This window comes from Nerophis ophidion, linkage group LG11 (genome assembly GCF_033978795.1).
Source record: "Nerophis ophidion isolate RoL-2023_Sa linkage group LG11, RoL_Noph_v1.0, whole genome shotgun sequence".
In the NCBI taxonomy this organism is placed as follows: domain Eukaryota; kingdom Metazoa; phylum Chordata; class Actinopteri; order Syngnathiformes; family Syngnathidae; genus Nerophis; species Nerophis ophidion.
Genome location: NC_084621.1, coordinates 14,707,933 through 14,719,389, shown reverse-complemented (window position 1 = coordinate 14,719,389; position 11,457 = coordinate 14,707,933). Strand labels below are relative to the sequence as shown.

At 39.7% G+C, this 11,457-nt stretch overlaps 1 long non-coding RNA gene across 1 annotated transcript in view; it reads left to right on the top strand.

Annotated features, from left to right (window-relative positions):
* The first annotated feature begins 2,279 nt into the window (after positions 1 to 2,279).
* LOC133561385 (uncharacterized) overlaps positions 2,280 to 11,457 on the top strand; it is an 11,275-nt gene continuing 2,097 nt past the window's right edge. The window contains exon 1 of the long non-coding RNA XR_009808666.1: positions 2,280 to 2,349. This is a non-coding gene — a long non-coding RNA (uncharacterized LOC133561385). The remainder of the gene's footprint in view (positions 2,350 to 11,457) is intronic.

Genomic DNA, 11,457 nt, shown 5'->3' with positions numbered 1-11,457 from the left:
GGGGTGTTGGCGCTGATCCTCGACATCTTACCAATCAAAACAGAGTAGGTCTGCTTGGGGGAGAGGACTGCAAAATCCGAGCATGTTGGTCAAGAGGAGAAGAATGCAGATTTACCCAGCACACAACTTGTATTACAACAAACTTAGAAGGATACTTGAGATGTCCCGATCATGGGACTGGTTCGGGGGGGTCAATGGGGGGGGTCTAAAGATTATACTCGGTGGAAGAATCTTTCTTGCGACACACATTCAAGGAAGGTGCATGTTTGCTGGCCCTGCTATGGACTGGACTCTCACTGTTATGTTGGATCCACTATGGACTGGACTCTGACTATTATGTTGGGTCCACTATGGACTGGACTCTGACTATTATGTTAAATCCACTATGGACTGGACTCTCACGATCTATTATGGACTGGACGCTCAACATATTATGCTAGATCCACTATGGACTGGACTCACTATTATGTTAGATCCACTATGGACTGGACTCTCACAATATTATGCCAGATCCACTATGGACTGGACTCTCACTATTATGTTGAATCCACTATGGACTGGACTCTCACTATTATGTTAGATCCACTATGGAATGGACTCTCACTATTATGTTGGATCCACTATGGACTGGACTCTCAATATTATGTTAGATCCACTATGGACTGGACTCCCACAATATTATGTTTGATCCACTATGAACTAGACTCCCACTATTATGTTAGATCCACTATGGACTGGACTCTCACAATTATGTTAGATCCACTATGGACTGGACTCTCAGACTATTACGTTAGATCCACTATGGACTGGACTCTCACTATTATGTTAGATCCACTATGGACTGGACTCTCATTATTATGTTAGATCCACTATGGATTGGACTCTCACTATTATGTTAGATCCACTATGGACTGGACTCTCACTATTATGTTAGATCCACTATGGACTGGACTCTCACTATTATGTTAGATTCACTATGGACTGGACTCTCACTATTATGTTAGATCCACTATGGACTTGACTCTCACTATTATGTTAGATCCACTATGGACCGGACTTCCACAATATTATGTGAAATCCACTATGGACTGGACTCTCACAATATTATGCTAGATCCACTATGGACTGGACTCTCACTATTATGTTAGATCCACTATGGATTGGACTCTCACTATTATGTTAGATCCACTATGGACTGGACTCTCACTATTATGTTAGATCCACTGTGGACTGGACTCTCACAATATTATGCTTGATCCACTATGGACCGGACTTCCACAATATTATGTGAAATCCACTATGGACTGGACTCTCACAATATTATGCTAGATCCACTATGGACTGGACTCTCACTATTATGTTAGATCCACTATGGACAGGACTCTCACACTATTATGTTAGATCCACTATGGACTGGACTCTCACTCTTATGTTGGATCCACAATGGACTGGACTCTCACACTATCATGTTAGATCCACTATGGACTGGACTCTCATTATTATGTTGGATCCACTATGGACTGGACTCTCCCTGTTATGTTAGATCCACTATGGACTGGACTCTCACACAATTATCTTAGATCCACTGTGGACTGGACTCTCATTATTATGTTAGATCCACTATGGACTGGACTCTCACTATTATATTAGATCCACTATGGACAGGACTCTCCCTATTATGTTAGATCCACTATGGACTGGACTCTCACACTATTATGTTAGATCCACTGTGGACTGGACTCTCACTATTATGTTAGATCCACTATGGACTGGACTCTCACACTATTATGTTAGATCCACTGTGGACTGGACTCTCACTATTTTGTTAGATCCACTTTGGACTGGACTCTCATTATTAGGTTAGATCCACTATGGAATGGACTCTCACTATTATGTTAGATCCACTATGGACTGGACTCTCACTATTATGTTAGATCCACTATGGACTGGAACCCCCCTTTATTCCAGCATTTCTAATTTTAATGTGCAAGCTAAATTAGCTCGCTAGCTACCACATGAATAAGATAACAATATAGCTGGCAAGATGTCTTTTACCGGGTGTTGGAGCCACATTTCCTTATTTGTTTATATTGTTTTTTTTTTTTTCTTTAATTTATTGCTGGCCTCAGCCCAGAGGGAATTTCCTTTTTTAGTGGATTGCTCCGCCCACTTTCTGTTAAGTACCAGGAAGTGTTGACAGGGGTGGAACGGTTGCTATGGTGTGGTTACCATGGTAACCTCCTCAAATTGGGTCCAGGTGTGAGCACGGGAGGGCGAATGGAAGACAAACAGTTTTCGACCGTGCCGTGCCGTGAGTTGTTGTGACAATGCTGTATCAATATGCCAGAGGTAAGGGCTGTACACCGGGTTCCTGCAGTTTTGTTTTGTTTTCTTCATAGTCCGTCCGGGCAAAGGACTTCCCCGTCGCTCTCGCTTTTGTTTGTTTATCAATAAATATCTATTTTTTCACTTCAGGCTGCTAAGTCGCAAAAAATCACTCCAAAATGTCAAATTTAATACATCAGCTGATTAAAAAAAATGCTAGCAAATTCCAAATTTTAATGAGATAGGCTTTAAAAACAAATGTGTTACTGTGTTTACTTGAATTACTCGTTATAAAAGAGTTTCAGTTCTAAAATATTTTGTCAAAGTACCGATTGGAACTTGAAATGGGATCAGATCTGAGGCCAAAAAAAAAAACGGATCGAGATCAGCTGCCCCATGAAATCCTCTCAAGGACTTTTTGCGATGTGAATTAAGATAGGTAGTGTTGCCTTTAGACCAGATTTTCGGCTGGTCACCCCCCAAGTTCTTTTGATGACACATAAGCTGGTTTTAAATTAATCCCAGACAGAGTAGCCATTTTGACATTTTATCCCAAAGCTTTGGGAGACCACTCTATGAACAACACATTCCAATCCCATCGCCCAAGTTGATCTGACAATACTACGGAAGTCTTGCCTTTTTCACTACCCCACTCGCCCCCCTACCCTTCCCCTCCAGAGCACATCCATTTATCTATTCTCCTCCTAAGCCTGGGACATTTGAGATAAGAAGGGTGTTATGGCTACTCAGTCACATTCCAGGCTCAAAGTCTACACATGCACACCACTTAGCTGTTTTCAAATATGACTATGATTTAAAAAGATATCTATATCCGTCAATAGCTAAATAAGATAAGTAGCTAAGATAACATAATACAGGCAGCTAAGAAAGCAAGATAAGATAGGTAGCTAAAATAGCTCGACATGAAAGGTAGATAAGTTCGCTAGTGATCAGATGGATAGTGATTTAGCCAGCTTGATAAAATAGGTAGCTAAGATAGCTAAATAAGATAGGTAGCTTAGATAAGATACAACGGGCAGCTAAGAGAGCAAAATAAGATAGGTAGCTAAGATAGCTCGACATGATAGGTGGCTAAGCTTGCTAGTGATCGGATAGACAGTGATATAGCCAGCTTGATGGACAGCTGGCTAAGATAGGTACCTAAGCTAGGTCGCTAAGATAATTTAATAATATAGATAGCTAAGATAACTTAAATGCCAACTGAAATGAGATTTTCCTATTTAAACGGGGATAGCAGATCCATTCTATGTGTCATACTTGATCATTTCGCGATATTGCCATATTTTTGCTGAAAAGATCTAGTAGAGAACATCGACCTTAATGTTCGCAACTTTTGGTGCTAATAAAAAAGCCTTGCCTGTACCGGAAGTAGCAGACGATGTGCGCGTGACGTCACGGGTTCACATCTGAATATTGTTTACAATCATGGCCACCAGCAGCGAGAGCGATTCGGACTGAGAAAGCGACAATTTCCCCATTGATTTGAGCGAGGAAAAAATATTTGTAGATGAGGAAAGTGAGAGTGAAGGACAAGAAGAAACGAAAAAAAAAAAACTAGACAGCAGAGTGATTCAGATGTTTTTAGACAAATTTACTAGGATAATTCTGGAAAATCCCTTATCTTCTTATTGTGTTACTAGTGTTTTAGAGAGATTATATGGTCGTACATGTGCACCCTGAAAGTCAGAGTGGTGTGGCCACGGGTGTGGTGACCGCCAGTGTCTCCGAGGGAAGCCACATTTCTCGACGAGGCGAAACAGCCGCTGGAACCAGTCTGAGATTTTTTTTTTTCCCTCCTCCACGGTGGAAGCATCCGACGTTCGGGGGCGGCCGGTGGGGGGAGGCAGGAGAGTCGCAGCTGCCTCTTTGACAGGTGCAGGAGGAACGACGCAAGCTCTCCGCTCATGTCTAAGGTAAAAAGCCGACTTACTACCACCATTTTCTAACCGAAACCTGCCGGTTGACATGTGGTACGGAACCATGTTCGCTTGACCGCTCTGTTCCATAGTAAAGCTTTCGGGAATGTAAACAATGAAACACCGGCTGTGTTTGTGTTGCTAAAGGCGGCCGCAATACACCGCTTCCCACCTACAGCTTTCTTCTTTGACGTATCCATTATTAATTGAACAAATTGCAAAATATTCAGCAACACAGATGTCCAGAATAATTTGGATTTACGCGATGGAAAGAGACGACTTATAGCTGTGAACGGTGCTGGAACAAAATGTCCTCTACAATGCCTGACGTCACGCGCGCGCGTCATCATACCGCGACGTTTTAGCAGGATGATTCGCGCGAAATTTAAAATTTCAATTTAGTAAACTAAAAAGGCCGTATTGGCATGTGTTGCAATGTTAATATTTTATCATTGATGTATAAACTATCAGACTGCGTGGTCGGTAGTAGTGGCTTTCAGTAGGACTTTAACAATATAGGTAGCTAAAAAGCTCGACTGCGACAAAAACTAATCAAAATCCTCTCAAGGACTTTTTGTGATGTGATTTTTTTTTTTTTACGTGTACACTAAACGAACTTGTGGGGCCATTTGCTTTGCTTTTTTTTGAGTAGCGCTGTTTATAGAGGAATTTAACAATAGACAAAATGCACGTTGTTTTACTCGCCGTTTGATGAGTTCACCAACTGACATTTTCCACCGTAGCCTGCAGGTAAATGTGAGATCTCAGATGAATATTTTAGATGCAGAAAAAGCATCCGGTGATAGAGCTTTGTAAAGAAATAGTTCGCCGCGTATGCAGAGCAGCGTTCCAAAGCGGGATGAGGATGAGACGCGAGGAAAAAGTTCCTTTTCCCGGCTCTGCTTTTCCAGCCGCAAGCCTGGCTGATTCCTGCAAATGACACAATGCACGCCGCCATACGTGACACGCAAATTGAGTAAAAAGGCCAGCGAGGTCAAACGTTTGAATCCTGCACTGCCACATACTTGCCAACCTTGAGACCTCCGGTTTCGGGAGGTTGGGGCGTGGTCGGGGGTAGGGCGGGGGGCGTGGTTGGGGGTGTGGTTAAGAGGGGAGGAGTATATTTACAGCTAGATTCACCAAATCAAGTATTTCATATATATATATATATATATATATATATATATATATATATATATATATATATATATATATATATATATATATATATATTAGGGCTGGGCAACGATTAAAAATTTTAATCAAAGTTAATCGCACTATTTCTCCGATTAATCGCAATTAACTGCATTGTATACGCAAAGCCCAATAATGAATTCAAAAGTAGTGTGTAGTGCACCTTTATTGGAATATTCTCCCACATGAACAAAAGCGCCAAAACATTTGTTGTGCAAACACAATTTAAATCAGTCCTTGTTAAACAGTAGCAGTTAAATAGCATATTTTATGAAAATCAACTCCAAAAATATAAATACAAACATTTAAGCTTATTATTGCCACTGCCAGGGTATTTAAGTTATCCTGTTTGTCATGGAAAATAAATATAATCTACATACAAATCTCTGAGCCACAATCATAACATCTGAACAAGAAATTTCTGAGGTAACAGCAGAAACATTTTTTTTATCAGGAATCTTATGTTTAAAAAACCTATATTATAGGTAGTGGGCTGTTTTAGGGAATTTTTGATCAAATTATCCGTAGTAGCAATATTAATAATGTTGTGTTTATTCTGCGTAGTGCACTTAAAATAATTATGACCATATCTAGGAATCGATATGATGGGAATTTTCCGATTGTTTGCTTGGTGCTTTGATAAACTGAACGCATATACATGGTACTATATTGTGATGTTATGTGCCAGGGAAAAGAAGAACTACCCTACCCAGCATGCAACAGGAGTGACGAGTATGCGCGGTAGCCCGGTATAGGTTGTGTCGCCATGACGGCATCTTGTATGTTGTGATATGCACACTCTGAAAGTAAACGTTAAGAACTCAGCCAACACTCCTCGTCTGCATTATTCATAAAGAGACAGACAACACATATACTCCGCTGCTTCACAGGCCGCTGGATGTAGCCGGCAAAGTATTCCCATGCTAGCTAGTCGGTCTAGCAAGCACGCGTCAATCAGTCCAAAACGGCCCGATCTATCCACATTCAGAATTGTCTGGCGGTCGTAAGTGATCCCGGAGTGACCACGCTGTAAGCCAGCCATGAAATTTGCAGAATTGTCCGGTATTTTTGCCGAATGTTCCATCTTTACCAAGAGCCCCTCGACGCATCCAGGCAACGCCATCGGGTTAAGAAAAGGCGTTAACAAAATAAAAGCATGTAAACAACATACGCAAATGTGCGATAACATAATTGTCGGCGTTAATAGATTGATGAGTTAACTCGTAATTAACGCATTAATTTGCCCACCCCTAATATATGTATATATATATATATATATATATATATATATATATATATAGATGTCAGGGTTATTTGGTGTCGAACCCCAAGATGCAGAGATGGAAGCAGGCATGGAGTGAGCAAACATGATTTAATAAAGATACGAAGACCAAGTCAAACAAAGGGTTCAAACCAAAAGTGCGCATGTCTGCGAATAGTAAACAAAGGCCTGTAGCATAGAAGCTAACAAGAAACAAAAATGAACTTTAGCATGGAAGCTAGAGGATAACAAACACAAAAACTGGAAATAGCTTATGGCTAACAAAAAACGCTTATCGCTACGACGATCAGGACAAGATGTAGCACGACAGGTAGCAAAGACACAAGAGTGACATGAGGCAACGACAATACAAATGACAATGCAATGATCCGGCAACTGACACAAGACAAAGCTGGTACAAATAGGAGCGGGCTGATTGGCAACAGGTGTGGCCAGGTGCCAATCAGCCGCAGCTGAGGAGGAATACACCACTCAGGTAACAAGGCAGGAAGCTGACAAAATAAGAGCAATAGACAGGAAATACTAAACACACAGAGGAGAAACGAAAAACACAAACAAACTGTCAGTGGCAAGCCTGACAATAGATATATATAAGAAATACTTGACTTTCAGTGAATTCTAGCTATATATATATATATTTATTTATTTATTTTACTATATATATATATATATAAAATGAATACTTGAATTTCAGTGTTCATTTATTTCCACATTTACACATACATAACACTCATCTACTTATTGTTGAGTTAAGGTTTGAATTGTCCATCCTTGTTTTTCTAACCATATGCATGTACAGTAGATGGCAGTATTGTCCTGTTTAAGAGTGTCACGACATTGCTGTTTACGGCAGACGAACTGCTTTACGGTAAATGAAAACGTGACTGCTGTTGTTGTGTGTTGTTTTACCGCGCTGGGAGGACGTTAAAGAAACTGCCTAGTAATAAACCCGCATAAGAAACCAAAAACTCGGCCTAAATCATTCTACGGTTGTAACGTCATTGGGCAGACACGTCCTTTATATTGTGGGAAAGCGGACGGGAAAACAGGCTGTCGACACGTCACTCAGGACCGCGTGGAGCTGGAGGGGGCGTGGCCTCCAGCTCCGCCTGAATTTCGGCAGACTTTCAGGAGAAAATTTGTCCCGGGAGGATTTCAGGAGAGGCGCTGAATTTCGGGAGTCTCACAGAAAATCCAGGAGGGTTGGCAAGTGTGCACTACCAAGTCGTTGTTGTTTTTTTGGCAGAGGGGTGTGGCGACACGTTAATCCGTAGCCCCGCTTGTCAGATGTTGCCTGATAAAGCCACATTTCTGCTCGAACCCTGTCTTTTGGATAATCTGACCGAGTCAAGCCGCAAAATGGAGAAAATGTTCAAACATAATGTTCCTGCTTTGTTTTAACTCGTATATTTTACATCAGACCTGGACAAACTAAAACCCGGGGGCCACATGCGCATACTTGCCAACCCTCCCGGATTTTAAGGGAGACTCCCGGAATTCAGCGCCTCTCCCGAAAACCTCTCGGGACAAATTTTCTCCCGAAAATTTCCCGAAATTCAGGCGGGGCTGGAGGCCACGCCCCCTCCAGCTCCATGCGGCCCTGAGTGAAGACAGCCTGTTTTCACGTCCGCTTTCCCAGCGTGCTTGCCCAATGACGTTATAACCGTAGAATGATCGAGGGCGAGTTCTTGGTTTCTTATGTTGGATTTATTGTTAGGCAGTTTCATTAACGTCCTCCCAGCGCGGTAACAACACACAACAACAGCAGTCACGTTTTCGTTTACCGCAAAGCAGTTAGTCTGCCATAAACAGCAATTATGTGACACTTTTAAACAGGACAATACTGCCATTTACCGTACATGCATATGGTTGGAAAAATAGTGACGGATAATAGAACAAGGCTGGACAATTCAACCCTTAACTCAACAATGAGTAGATGAGTGTCATGTGTGTGTATATGTGTAAATAAATGAACACTGAAATTATTTATTTTTTATTTATACTGTATATATATATTGGATAGCTAGCTAAGATAGGTAAATGAGCTTGCTTGCACAGATAGGTAGCTAAGATAGCTAACTAAGATATCTAGATCAGATAGGTAGCTAAGGTAGCGAGGCAGACAGCTACCAAGCAGGCCATTTGACAGATGAGTCAATTAACTTTACACTTAACATTAATATGTACATTATATGATAGTACATGTGAATGAATGAAGTATGTACCAACTGTCCAGATAAGCACTGCCGATGTACAATAGCTTGTTGATGGACTCTTATAGGTGTCAACTCAACACAAACCGAACATTTACCTTCGTAGCAACTATCACTGTTGAACCAGAGGCTTTTATGTTGTGTGTGGAACATAAGCATAAATGTTATGTATGCTAATGTTTCGCCTGGGGTAATATTGTGCCAAACATGCTCATACTAGAAGAGTAGAATGGACCACACCACTGTTTTCCGGACATAAAATGTCGGGAAGGCAATTATTGTTCCCGGCAGTGCACATTGCCTGCTGTGCCTGCAAATTAAATGGTACCAAGTCCGTCAGAACAGCTGTTTTTTTTAATTTTTCATCTCAGTTTAAGCTACCTGCCAATGCTAGCCTGGTTGAATTGAATTCCATTTGAAAACCTAGAAATAAAATGCGTTAATAAAATGCTTAATATTTTTATTCTTATTGGTCATTAAAAATCATGTAGTTCCATATCTTTAAAATTCAATATTATCAACATCAACATATTATATTATGATGTATTCCAAAAAATATTTTTGGGGGGTAAAACAGAGATAAATACTTTACTTAAATATCTGCATTGACTTATGATTTCAAAACAAAATATCAATCAAATTGTAGACTGTAAAATTGACAATAGATTTTACGGCTAAATTCGTTTTTTTTTTTACCGTAAAATACATTTTGGTACTGTTTTTTTTTTTTCTCCATATACAGTAAGATACTAAAATATTGAAAAACTAACAAAAAAACGTTGAAACAACAAGATTTCATGGTAAAAAAAACAAACAAAAAAATTTTTGCACCTCTGTTGTTTGAATTGTATTGCTAAAAAACAATGGTATTTTATTTTCCATTCCATTCCATTAGTTAAATTGTTTTATATGCTTTAAAAAAAACTGAGAAAAAAACTGCTTTTACTGTAAAATTCTGGTGACAGCTGCCAGTTTTTAAAGTAAAATTAAAAAAAAAAATGTTCAATTTATGCAAAAACAACACAATTTTTAATGTATTATATACAGTATGTGTACATGTATACCGTATTTCCTTGAATTGCCGCCGGGGCGCTAATTATTTTAAAACCTCTTCTCACTCCGGCGCTTACCAAAGGCATGCGGTAAATTTAGGCCCGCGCTTATAAATTTGAGTGTGATGTAAGGATACCATCATGAAAAGCACATTTAATGAAAAAAACGTTATTATGTCTTACCTTTACTTATAAATGAAGTCCATGTGCAGCTCCTTCTGATCAAAAGCATCGATAACTTGTTTACAGAAGTCTTCCTTATCTTTCTTCAGTTTTAAAAGTCTCTCTGTCTCGATGGAGATCTTCCTTTATTACCTCCGGCTTCGATTGAAAGTCCAGTTTAGAAAACTGTTTTATTTTAGATATGTAATCCTCCATGTTAAAAGTGCAAGCGAGAGGAAAAAATAAACGACCGCTGCTCACTCTTGCTGCTTGTTGTCACTTCTTCTGCAGCCGAGTAGTCGCAAGAAGGATCACTAGCGCCCTCTACCCCCAGGAGGCGGGAGTCATTTAATGACTCATATTTGACACACGCAGCTACGGTATATTAATAAAACATAGCTGCTTACTGTTCTTTTTAGCATATTCAATAGCTTGGACCTTAAATCCTACTAAATAGCTCTTAATCTTCTTCCCTTGTGATTTCAAATGATTGAAATCAGCCTCCTCCATTTTGAAAATGATGACTCGTGACGTGACGAGTTTGACCCGGTGGAAATTCTACGAAATACGGTATTCATATGTTCCTCATTGTTAAAAGCGGCTCTCTGAGGGCAACCATAACTGCAATGTGGCCCTTAATGAAAACGAGTTGGACACCCCTGATTCAAGGGTTTATTGCGGGTGAAAAAAACTGCAATATTCTCACTCGATACGTCTTTACAACATTTGTAACACAATAGTAATAAAAACAATAATAATTCCTTTCAGTCTTTCTACTGCCGATTATCTGCTGCACACTTCTTGAGATCCTTGAAATACTTCAACGAGAAGTCTTTTGTGCCCTCGTGAAGGCTGCAGCTTGGTTGAATCTGTTTACAAACACAAAATGTTATCTTCAAGTCTGGTAAGTGATCCTGAAGTAGAGCGACTGCCGGACCTGTCCCTTCAGTTTTAAATACGGTAAATAAAAACAACTGAACGGTGCCTTGCGTCGGCCGGTAGACGTCCACGTTACAATTTGAAAGTAACCAAAAACTATTTTCTGCAAGTAAAACAACAATTCCAGTATATCTTTACAATTTAAAAAAAAAAACATTTCGGTAGTAAAATAACTTTAAAAAATGTTCAATTAAAAAAACAAGTAACAACATTTTTTTTATTAAAAATTCTGCAAGAAAAGAAACAATACGCAAGTATAAAACACATTTTCTGCAATTAAAGAACGATTCGTAAATTCGACAAAAATGATTTTTTGCAAGTAGAAAAAAAACGCTTCACAAATATGAAAAAAT